The following is a 13,450-nucleotide window of genomic DNA, read 5'->3' on the forward strand; positions in this document are numbered from 1 at the left end:
CCTCCATAATTCAATCACCTCCCACTGGGTTTCTCTATGACACATGGGAATTGTGGGAGTTACAATTCAAGATGAGATTTGGGTGGGGACACAGACAAACCATACCATAGTAGTATGAGAAGGAGAACAAAGAAAGAAAGAAGCAGAAAAAATTATCTGAAGAAATAATGGGTGTAAACTTCCCAGATCTGAAAGACATTAATGCATATATCAAAGAAGCCCAATAAACTTCAAACAGGAAACTCAAAAAAATCTACACTGTGACACATTATAGTCAAATTGTTGTAAGTAAAAGATAAAGAGAAAACTTCCAAAGCAGCAAGAGAGGTGACTTGTCATGTACAGTGAGTCCTCAGTAAGACTGACAATGACAATGGATTGCTCATCAGAAACTTTGGCGACAAGAAGGCAGTGGGATGACTAAGTCTTGTAAGAATAAAATTGTGAATGAAGAGTTCTTTATCTGGTAAAATGATTCTTTAAGAGTGAAGGAGAAATTAAAACATTTCAGTAAAACAAAAGCTGAGAGTAACTTTCCAGTAACTCTTCCTACAAAGAATACTAAAGGGAATTTTTCAGGCTGGCATGGAAAGACTCTGGACAGTAACTTGAAGCTGTAGGATAAAATAAAGAACACTGGCAAAGGAAACTATATAGGTAAACATAATGGCCAGCATTATTATACTTTTGGTTTGTAACTTCTCTTTTTTCTTACATGATTTAAAAGTCAAATGCATAAAATTATAAGTCTATCTTAAAGGGCAAATACTGTATAAAGATATATCTGCAACAATAATAACATAAAGGGGAAAGAAAAGAGATGCATAGGAGCAGAGTATTTGTATACTATTGGAACTGATTTGATACTATTCAAACTGGGTTGTTATCAGTGTAAGATATTAATATTAATCCCCCAAGAAAACCACTGAGAAAATAACAAAAAAATATACAGAAAAGTAAAGAAGGAAGGAATCAAAATGGCACACTACAAAAAATCAACTAACTCCAAAAGTAGGCAGTAGTGTAGTAGTGGAATGAGGAATAGGTAAAATAAATAAATATGTAAAATATACAGAACAAATAGCTAAACGGTAGAAATAAATCCTTTCTTATCAGTAATTACTTTAAATTCAAATTGATGAAAACCGCCTATTAAAAGACATGAATGAGAAGACTGGATAAATTAAAAAATAAAAACAAACAAAAAACAACAAAAAAAACCCATGATCTATGTACTGTATACCATAGACTCACTTTAGATACAGAGACACAAAGAAGTTGAAAATGCCCAGCACTTTGGAAGGCCCAGGCAGGTGGATCACAAGGTCAGGAGATTGAGACCATCCTGGCTAACATGGTGACACCCCTTCTCTACTAAAAGATACAAAAAATTAGCCAGGCTTGGTGGCGGGCGCCTGTAGTCCCAGCTACTTGGGAGGCTGAGGTGGGAGAATGGTGTGAACCTGGGAGGCGGAGCTTGCAGTGAGCCGAGATCGTGCTACTGCACTCCAGCCTGGGCAACAGAGTGAGACTCCATCTCAATTTAAAAAATAAATAAATAAATAAACAAAAAGTTGAAAATGAAGGGATGAGATAAGATATTTCACACAGATAGTAACCAAAAAAGAGCTGAGGTGGCTATATTATTGTCACGCAAACTAAACTTTAATTCAAAAAAGTTTACTAGAGGCAATGGAGGACATCATATATTAATAAAATGTTCAAACTGTCATGAAGATGTAACGTTTATAAACATATATGCATCTAACAACAGAACTCTGAAATATACAACGCAAAACTGGACAGAATTGAAGGGAGAGATAGATAGTTCTACAATAACAGTTGGAGACTTTCATACTCCACTTTCAATAGTGAGCAGAATAACCATACAGCCATATAGCAGAATACATCAAAAAGGAAACAGAGGACTTGAACAACACAATAAACCAATTTTACCCGAACGCATATATAAAACACTCCACCCAACAACTGAAAAATACACATTCTTCTCAAAAGGTATGTTTGGAACATTCTCCAAGATAGACCATAGGGCTAGGTCACAAAATAAGTCTTAATGAATTTTAAAACATTTAAGATATTGAAATTTTAAAACAAAATATCTTTTTTAATCACAATAGAAGGAAACTACAAATCAATAACAAAAGGAAAATTAACAAATATGCAAAAGCTAAACAACACAATCTTAACCAACAAATGGGTCAAAGAGTAAATCACAAGGGAAATTAGAAAACACCTTGAGATGAATAAAAACAGCTTCTCAAAACCTATCGGACACAGTGAAAGAGGAACTACGTGGAACATTTATGCTGTAAACAGTGACATTTAAAAAGAGGAGAGATCTCAAATCAACAACCTATCTGAACACCCAAAGAACAAGAAAAAGAAGATTAAAGTAAACCCAAAGCTAGCAGAAAGAATGAATAATAGAGATTACAGTGGAGATAAATAAAATTGAGAATAGATTAATGATAGAGAGATTCAAAAGTTGATTCTTTGAAAAGGTCAACAGAATAAACAAACCTTTATCTAGACTAAGTAAGAAAAAGAAAGCAAAGACTGAAATTACTAAAATCAGAAATGACAGTAGGAATATTACTACCAATTTTACATAAATAAGAAGGATGATTAAGAAAATACTATAGAATATTGTATGCCAACACGTTGGATAGCCTGGATAGAATGGAAAAATTCTAGACCCAAAATATAAAATTGATTCAAGAAGCAGCAGAAAATTTGAATAGACCTATAACAAGTAAGTATATTGAATCAGATATCAAAAACCTTCTAACAAAGAAAGGTCAGGACAAGTTGGCTTCAGTGGTGAATTCTACCGAACATTTGAAGAATAACTGACATCAATAGTTCTCAAACTCTCCTAAGGAATCTAAGAGAAGGAAACATTTTATAATGCTTTTCCTTAAGACTAGCAGTACCATTATACTAGAACTGGGAACAGATACTATCATAAAAGACACAAACAGGATTTTATGAATACAGATTTTAAAAAACTCAACAAAGTACTACCAAGCCAAATTTATCAGTATATTAAAAGGATTACACACCGTGAGCAAATGAATTTTATTTCAGGAATTCAAGGGTCCTTCACCATATGAAAATCAATCAATATAGTACACCACATTAATAGAATTAAGGGAAAAACTCATATGAGCATATTAGTTGATACAGAGAAAGCATTTCCCAAAATCCAGCACCTTTTCATGATAAAAACATTCAATAAACTAGGAATAGGGGGTAACTCCCTCAACATCTAAAGGCCATATGTGAAAAACCCACAGCAACATCATGCCCAGTGATGAAAGACTGAAATATTTTCCCCTAAAATCAGGAACAAGACAAAATTGCTCATCATCATCACTTCTATTCAACATAGCACTGAAAGTTCTAGCCAGAGCAAATAGACAAGAAAAAGAAATAAAAGGCATCCAAGCTGGAAGAAGGAAATAAAATTATCTCTGTTCTCAGATAATATAATCTTACAGGTCGAAAGCTCTACAGAAACCACAAAAAATAAAACTGTTGGAGCTAATAAACAAATTCAGCAAATTTGCAGGATACAAAATCAACACACGAAAATCATTATGTTTCTATACACTAGCAAGGAACACTCTGTAAAGGAAATTAAGGAAAAAAGTTTCATTAATGATAGCATCAATTTAGGAATAAATTTAACCAGGGAAGAAAAAGACTTGTAAACTGAAAACAATGAAACACTACTGAAAAAAGTTAAGGACAACATAAATAAACAGAAAGACAACTCGTGTTCATAGACTGGAATACTAAATATTTTTTAAATGACAAAACTAATTAAAGTAATCTAAAGATATAATGCAATCCTTTCAAAATCCCAATGGTGTCTTTTGCATAAACAGAAAAACCTATTCTAAAATTTTTGAGGAACTTCAAAGGATCCCAAATAGATCTTGAAAATGAAGAACAAAATTGGAGGACTCATGCTTCCCAATTTCAAAACTTACTACAAAGCAAAAATAATCAAAATACCATGGTATTGGCATAAGGATAGAGACATGAACCAATGGAATAGAATAAAGAGCCTAGAAGTAAGCCCTCATATATTCAGTCAATTCATTTTCAGCAAGGTTTCAAGACTACTCAAAGGGGAAAGGACAGTCTTTCCAACAAAAGACGGTGGGAAAACATGCATAACAAAGTTGAACTCTTATTTTATGTCATATATAAGAATCAACTCTAAATGGAATAAAAACCTAAACTTCAGAGATAAAAATACAAAACACATAGAAGAACACTTAAGGGAAAATCATAACCTTGGATTTGGCAATGACATTTTAAACATGACACCAAAAGCAAAAGCAACAACAACACCATAGATAAATTGAACTTCAGCAAAATTAAAAACCTTTAAGCAAAGAAGACATTCAAATGGCCATTAGGTGCACAGAAAGATGCTCAACATTACTGTTGTTAGGAACATGCAAATCAAAACCACAATGAATTATTACTACACACATTAAGATTACTGTTGTTTAAAAAAAAAAGGAAAATAACAAGTGCTGGGAGGATGTGGAACAATTGGAATCCTAGTTGTTCGTGGGAAGGTAAAATAGTATTGCTGCTATGGAAAACAGTTTGACAGTTCTTCAAAAAGTTAAATATAAAATTATCATATGACCCAGTAATTCCACTCCTACAATCCCACTCCTAAAATAATTAAATAAGGGGAATTAAATGGATACTCATACAACAATATTCACAGTAGCATTATTCACACGCAATAGCTAAAAGGTGGAAACAAGTGTCAATCAACAAAGAAGTAATTGGATAAAATGGCATATACATACAATGTATTAATATTCAGCCATAAAATTGAATGAAGTTCTGAAGGTTGCTACAGTATGAATAAACCTTGAAAACATTATGCTAACTGAAAGAAGTCAGATACAAAGGATAAATATTACATGATTCCTCAAAGATGAAATGTCTAGAAGAAACAACTTTAAAGATAAGGAATGTAGAGTAGAGGTTATTAGCAGCTGGAAGGAAGGGGAAATGGGGAGTTATTGCATAATTACTAAGAGTTTTTGTTTGGAGTGATTAAAAAGTTTTAAAAATAGATAATGATGATAATTACACAGCATTGTAAATGTATTAATACCACTGAATCGTACACTTAAAAATGCTTTAAATGATAAATGGTATGTTGTATGTATTTCACAATAATAAAAATACATTCATGCAAAACAGTAATATTCATTTCGAACACATACAAAATGATATACATCAAAATGGTTGTGTATAAAGTGAGAGGGGGGTTCATGGGGAAAAGGCATAAGTGTGAAAAATATGAATGAATGAATAACAAGAAAGAGGCCTAACAAGAACCAATGATCAACAACAGACCAAGAAATAAGAATTCTTAAACTGTACTCTGTATCTGAGGTCTGAAAGAAAACCAAAAACAAAAAAAATATCTGAGTGTGTCAAATTATGAACTGCCATTTTGAATGGAACTGACACACATGTCCTCGCAGATTATGATACTCTTCTCATATATTGTCTCAGATCAGGATACTTAACTCCAAAGGGAGTTCCTGAGAAATGGAAGGAAATGTATGTGAACGCTACAGAGCACATTTTACTGAATGACAGCTGTGTGACACTACCTTCACGTTGATAAATTGGTCCTCCTATTTCTTACAGTACTTTTTACTGATAACAGTTGTAATGAATTAAAGATGATGGTCAACAATTTTTTGATGTTTCTCCTACCAAGGGATGGAGTTAATTTTCCTTACGTTTAAATATGGGTTGGTTTGTAACAGTCTTATCTTATACAGATAGTAAAAGTGTCAGTGCATGATTTCCAAAGCCAAGTTGAAGGCTGATTCCTTGGAATACATCTCTCTGGGACCCCTGAACTGCATGTAAGAAGTCAACTGCTCTGACATAGCCATGCTCGACAGGCCATAAAAAGGCGCTCTGGGTGATAGCTCCAGCTAAGCCATTTTCTCTACACCAGATACATGCCCATAGTTAAAAAAAAAAAAAAAAAAAAAAAAAAAAAAAATGCAACTACAAGAAGGTGGTGTGAAAAGTAAACATCTCCTCTCCTTGTCTCTCAATACGACTGCTTCTCCCTTTAGACAATTTCTGTTAGTTTGTTATTAATTCTTCCAAATACATTCTGTGCATGTATTACATTTATATTTACACTTATCCATTCTTTTTTACACAGAAATGTAGATATGACCTTATGCTTCTCAGTTAACAAAATATCTTGAAGATAGATCCATATCATTATATAAAGAGCTTTTGTGTTCCTTTTCATGGCTGTATGTAAGCAATGTCTGGATGTAACCACAATTTATGTAACCGGTTCCAACTTGACTGTTTCCAGTCATTTGACATTCCAAACAATGGTGTAATAAAAAACCTTGCATATTTGACCTAGAAGCCCAATTCCTGGATTCAAGGATATGCACATTGTAAATTTTGGTGTATATTGACAAATTGCTCGTTAGAGAGTTTCCACTTATTCATACTCCATCAAATATGTAGGGAATACCAGTGCAACTAGTACTGTGCACTATCAAGCATTAGATTCTTTGCAACTCTATTAGGTCAAAATGTTTAATTGCTCTCTAATTTGCATTTATTTTGTTATGGGTAGAGTACAATATCTTTTCATGTGTGATATTGTATATATACATTTATATATATATTTGTTTCTGTGAACTTTCTATTTATGTCTTTTGTCTATTTTATAGGAAGTAATCACTTGTATTTAATGGTTTCAAAAAGCTCTTTAGATTTTAGTTAGCCCTTTGTCATGTCAGATACATTTTTCTACTTTTTTATCTCTTTTAATATTACCTATATTCTTATTTTTGCCATACATAAATTATAATTTTTATTTACTCAAATTTATCAACTTACCATTTTTTAAAATATTTTCTAGCCTTTCCTACTTCTTGATTTATTTTTTCAACCTCATATCTTTTATTTATTTATTTACTTCTTTATTTATTTATTTTAGATGCGGGGAGGGTACATGCGCATGTTTGTTACATGAATATATTGCATTCTAATGGATACTGGGCTTCTAGCGAACTCATTACCATTACCAAACAGTGAACATCATACCTGATAGGTTATTTTTCAACCTTCCCCCTCCACTCTTTCCCCTTTCAGAGTACCTGGCGTCCATTATTTCCATCTTTAGGTCTATGCCTGCCAAATGTTTAGCTCCCACTTAGTGAGAACACGCAGTATTTAATTTTCTGTTTCTGAATTAGTTAACTTAATATAATGGTCTCCACCTCCATCCATTTTGCTGCAAAGAATGTGATTTCATTCTTTTTTATGACTGCATAGTATTCCATGCAGAATATATACCATACTTTATTTATCCAGTCAACCATTGCTGAACACGTAGGTTGGTTCCATGACTTTTCTTTTGTGAATGGTGCTGTGATGAACATGCAATTGCAGGTGTCTTTTTTATATAATGATTTCTTTTCCTTTTGGTAGACACCCAGCAGTGTGATTACTGGGTCGAATGGTAGTTCTATTTTTAGTTCTTTGAAAAATCTCCATAGTGCCTTCCATAGAGGTTGTACTAATTTACATTCCCACCAACAGAGTATAAATGTTCCCTTTTCTCCGCCATCCACACCAACATCTATTGTTTTTGACTTTTTAATAACAGCTATTCTGATTGGTATAAGATGATATCTCATCATGGTTTTAATTTGCATTTCTCTGATGATTAGTGATGTTGACCATTTTTTCATGTTTTTGTTGACCACTTTTCATGTGTGTGTCTTTAGAGAAAAGTCTGTTCAGGTCCTTTACCCAGTTTTTAATGCAGTTGTTGGTTTTTTAAATTACATTTCCTTCTACTGTCTTGTCAGATTCAATTTTTATATTTAAATATATTTTAAACACTCTGAAAATTATAGACAGTGAAATGTACAAATATGAAGTACACTTTAAATAGTTTCAGCAAATGTATGCATTTGTGCAACTCATGCAACTATCAGAGTTGAGAAAATTTTCATTTACTCCAGAAAGTTTCCTCATGCTCCCTCTCAGTTCCCTCCAAACGCTTCATTTGAAGAAACAATTTTCAGATTTCTTTCATTTGAGATTAGTTTTGCCTGTTCCTAAACATCTTATAAATGGGATCGTGCATAATATACTCTTGTTTTTAGCCTTTAATGCTCAATATGTTTTGTTTTGTTTTTGTTTTTGTTTTTTGGTTCATGAATGTTGTTGTGGGTATTAGTAATTCACTTCCCTTTTACTTATTGAAGCTGTGTCATTGTCTGGGGTAAATACCCAAGGTTCATTATCTCACGCCAAGGAAATCAAGGACACACACACACAAGAAGTGAGTTTAAGAGTGGAGGTTTAACAGATGAGAGAAAAAAGCTCTCCTTCCTGCAGAGACGGGCTCCCGAGTGGGTCTGCCAATTTTATGTTGAAATCCATGGGGTTTTATAGACAAGCTTGAGGAATTGGTGTCTGATTTACATAGGACATAGGAGATTGGTCAGACCAAGTGTGCCACCCCACCCTAATCTTTTATTTTGCAGATGGGTTCTCTACCTGGCCGGTGCCATGTTTCCTGTTCCTTTACTGTACATGTGGTTGACAAAGTAAAAGGAAGGTGGAGCCTCATGTTGAACATCCGGGCCCCCAGGTAGCCTTTTCCTATTAGCACAACTGCTAGCATTCACCCGTGCAAGCATCTAGCTTGCCTTTCTTTGTCTGCAGGTTGATTTTAGGGACTGGCTGTTCCTTACTAGAAAAGAAATGATTTGGGGTCTGCTTTTCGTTAAAAGGGAAGCCTTACTGAGGACTCTCTTACCCTCACTAACTGCCTAAATAATTTCTTTTTAGCTCCTGTATTATTATGAGTAACATTCCATGGTATAAATATACCACAATTTGCTTATCTGTCTCTTAATGGTGAACATTTCCATTTTTCCGTGTTCTGGCTAATACGTATAAAGCCATGTGAACATTCTGGCACAAACTTTTTGTAGCTATGTTTACATTTCTCTTAGGTAAATACCTAGAAGTGTAATCCATGAATGACACAATACATTTTCAATTTTTAAAACACTTTATAAGAAACTTTCCAAGTATTTTGCAATGTGGTTGTGTACGTTTATACCCCATTATTGTTGCATGAGAATTCCAGTTGGTCCACATCCTCATGAACACTTGGTGTTCTCGGTCTTATTAATGTTAGTCATTCTGAATGGTGAATGCTAGCACATTGTCATTTTAATTGCATTTCCGATAATTAACAATGTGGAGCATTTTTTAATGTGCTTGGTAATCATTGATATATCTCTTATAAGTGTCTGTTTAAGTCTTTGTTCATTTTTATTGGATTGTTTGCCAGTTATGTATATTGTGAATATTTTCTCTGAATCTGTGGTTCCACTTTTTTAAAATCAGTCTCAAAGGTCTTCTGAAGAACAGATGCTTTTAAATTTGATGAGTTCAGTTTATCAATAATTTCTACTACATGTGCATGTGTACTTCACACACACAAACACAGAGTTACACTTCTAATGAAAGCTACCCTGTGGATCTCAAACTTTCTATTCCCACCCAAACCATAGTTACAGCTGTTACAGCTGACAGGTTGTCATTAATCAAGTGATTAATTTCATTCACATTAAAAATGCATACACACAAATATTTGTTGTAATGAAACAGCGTATTTTAGAATGCATAGTCCTTCTCATTTTGAGCTCCCACTAACAGGTGTTTTCAGATTTAAGATTATACATACATTCATTTCCAAAAGGACAGCTTTTTCTTAAATTCTTCATTAAAAGTTATTAACTCCTTGCCAGAGAGGGTGAGGACAAAGACCCTTGAACTAATATGTCAGTACCATTGCCAGCAAAGATCAATGAGGGAGGAGAAAAACATATCTCAAAAATACTATGTCAGTGAAACTACTGGCTTAAATTTACCTAATGTATACTCAGCTATCCAAGAACAAACTTTTACAGAAAGGATATACTCTCCTTCATTTCCATATCTCATTTTGGGGGCTGGAAAAAGGGGGTATTAATGCAGCCACTGGCTTATTCAGGTCACACGGCGTTGAAGCAAGGAAACTAGCCAAAGCCGCCTGCCAACATTCACCAGTGAGCACCCCACGGCATCGAGTCTGGCCATGCCAGTCATCTATCTTCGCAGCCACCAGATCTCTTGAGCCTGCATTTCTCTTTCCCTCCCTTGGAGAACCCTACCTCCTGGTGCACACCTCAGAAATATAATCTCAGTGCTTCCCTCTGCCAGGATGACTTGGCCGAACTCAGGCATATTGATTAGAACTCAGTGGAAACTTTTGAGTCAATTTTTTTAAAAGAAAGAAAACCACCCAGGCACAACTGAAAAAAAACACACACACACACACAAAACCTTAAATTCTATTCAATGATCTGGGTTTGTGCCAGATTGGAGGGAACAACTTGCAAATTCTTCTTTAGAAGCTGTCAGAATACTTGCCTTAAATTTGCTCTGACTCAGCTCTCTGCAGGAAAGACGTGTTGCCGCAGCTGATGCATCAATAAACTGTTTCTTGTCCAAGACAAGTCATAGACTCACCTTTGATTCCACCTGACTCTGTTCAGTTCAAGAAAGGGGTGCTTGCAGTCAGAGTGGACCACCACACAACTCCCGCAAGTCAGTATGCCTTGAACTGCTCAGAGAATGGCAGTAGAGCTTGTCTTCTTCGCTCCTGGATGTGTATTCATTCCAAAGACTTTGAACAAAAACAGATGTTTAGGAGAAAAGGGACAATTTAGAAAATGTCAAATCACCAGGTGCTTCTTTTTCACGATGAATATCAATTTTTTTAAAAAAGATGGTGTCAGTAGCAATCCAAAACACATACACATAAAAAATATAAGGGCATCCTCCAATTCTTTAAAGACTTATTTTTCTATAAATTGTTCTTCTGTACCCCATAGCATTGTCTTAAGTTGAAATACCAATAGCCATCTTTTATTTCTATTTGCTGAAAGACTAAGTAGTAACTTATATGGAGGTAAAATATGTCTCTACCAATACACCTAACTGTATTTATCACATACATTCAACGGAAATTTCAATGGAAAGCTAGAATCTGTCAAAAAATATTCAGGCTTCTTATTGCATTTGAATCTGAACCTAACAGTTTATATTTTCTTTTATGCAGTATGTGAAAAGAAAAGTTGATTCCAGATCTACGGTTTTCCTGATCATCAGAAGATTATGCACCAGAAAAAAGTAAGCAACAACTTTGTACTTAATATTGGGCAAACGAGTAGGAAGGATTTTCTAGTCCTATTGAAGAGTTGGTGTAATTTCAGGACTGGCATAAAAATAACTAAGCATTTCTTTCCTTTGTATGTGTCTTCTCAAGAATGTTCATTGTTCTCTGAGCTCTTATCCGGACTCTGGATTGTAAATATTCTTTTTATAAGAAGAGTACTTTAAAATCAAAAATACTTGATAGTGAACTCTGATTCTTTCTTAAGGTTCATTATATACCACTGTGACTTATATTTTAATTTTACCCAAGCCTGAATTAAGTTGTTTGTTTGTTTAGGTTTATAATTTCTATTTCTAATCACTGAAGAGGGGTAAATTTTGATAATCAGTGAGAATTTTATCAGGGGCAGGAGTTCAGGAATGGCAGAGAGGAACTGAAATAAATTTGGCCCTCTATAAAAGCAACAGAAACAATGATAAAAGCCATCAAAATCAACTTGTTCAGAGCTCTGAAAGTTAATAAAAGGCAGGCAATTATTCGAGAAACATTTATTTAAGAAAAACTGCGGAACCTACATGAGAACAGGGTCTTTGTGATCTTTTAATTTGTCCATAGGAGCCTTGAATACTAACCATCTGGCAGCCACAGTTGCTATAAAAACCAGCAGCCTTGCAGCCACTAGATGGGACAGACTTGATTTGAAACTTCTCAAAAGTTCCCATCTTCAGATCAGTGTCACTATTTGACTTGACATACAGCCCGATCTGCCAAAAAAGCTCTATTTGCAGTCACTATCTGACCTGACTTGGAGCTCACTCTGCTAGAAAAGCAATACCCCCAGAGAACTGGTTGGAAACCAAGCTTTGAAAATTGTTTAGCATCACAGTTTCTTGGGACTGTGATACCAATAGGACCAAACGAGAGGTTGGCCAAAAACTTAAAAGGAAGATCTGGGGAATGTGTTATCCATACAGGGCTCCAGAAAGCTCTGAAGTATTCCTGAGGATATAGAAAGAAGGCCACATACATGTGCAGAGCTGTGTGCATTCCCTAGCAACATCTGAGAGGAACCCAACCTTCCATCTCTGGCTGACTTTCAGGCCCTGTACAAGCAGGTAGTGAAGGCTAAGACAGAGCTGTAAACTATCTGAGCATTGGAGACACACCCCAACACACACAAAGAGTCTCTCAGCAAAGGGTGGAAGTTTTATAGGTTCAAGGCATGTAAGAAAATCTCTGACCTATTGTTGTGTGACTGCTAAGCTAACTAAGCAAAGGCTCAACTTCACACTACAGGGAACAAATACTTTACAGAATTAGTTAACAAATGTCATTAAACAGGCACCAGCAACAGCAAACCCCAGGAGTAGGGGTGGACTCTGATAACCAGAGTTGCCACATCATATCAAAAATGCTCAATTTGAAATAAAATATTAGAAGATATGCAGATAAACAGGAAAGGAAGGTTCCTATGAAGGAAAAGAGCAGTCAATAGAAAAAGTTCCCAAGGAGACCAAATGAACAAATATTTTATACCAGTTATTATATATACATACAAATATATATAGACACACATATATACATTCTAAGAATTAAAGGAAATCATGTCTAAACAATTAAAGCTGATTTAACATCTGAACAGAGAGCAAAAACCACATGATATCTCAACAGCTGTAGAAAAGGTATCTGACAAAATCCAGCATTCCTTCATCATAAAACACTCCACAAACTTGGAATAAAAGGGAACTTACTTAACCTGACAAAGGTCATCTGTGAAATATCCACAGCTAATACCACACTTGGTGAAAGACAGAATGTTTTTCCCCTACAATCGGAAACAATATTGTCCACTCCTGCCAGATATATTTACTATTGCACTGGAGGTTCTAACCAGGGCAATTAAGCAAGAAAAATAAATAAAAGGCATCCACATTGGAAAAGAAGAAGTAAAATAATCTCTACTTGGAAATGGCATAATACTGCATATAGAAAATCCTAAGGAATCCACTAAAAAATTAGTATAACTCATGAATGAGTTCAAAAAATGTCAGGATACAAGATCAATATAATAAAAAAGTCAGTTGTATCTCTACGCACCTGCAAGGAACAATCCAAAAATAAAGTTAAGAAAATAATTTTACTTAT

The 13,450-nt window shown here is 34.6% G+C and overlaps 1 protein-coding gene across 2 annotated transcripts in view; it reads right to left on the reverse strand.

The window, feature by feature from the left end:
• The window catches only part of F13A1 (coagulation factor XIII A chain), a 433,590-nt gene that overhangs the window by 265,597 nt on the left and 154,543 nt on the right, over positions 1–13,450 (reverse strand). For both annotated transcript variants that reach the window (XM_021936970.2, XM_017957544.3), the window contains one exon: positions 10,657–10,813. The gene's annotated coding sequence lies outside the window, so the exon portion shown is untranslated. The remainder of the gene's footprint in view (positions 1–10,656; positions 10,814–13,450) is intronic.

The sequence above is a fragment of the Papio anubis genome, chromosome 6 (assembly GCF_008728515.1).
Source record: "Papio anubis isolate 15944 chromosome 6, Panubis1.0, whole genome shotgun sequence".
NCBI classification, from domain to species: Eukaryota; Metazoa; Chordata; class Mammalia; order Primates; family Cercopithecidae; genus Papio; species Papio anubis.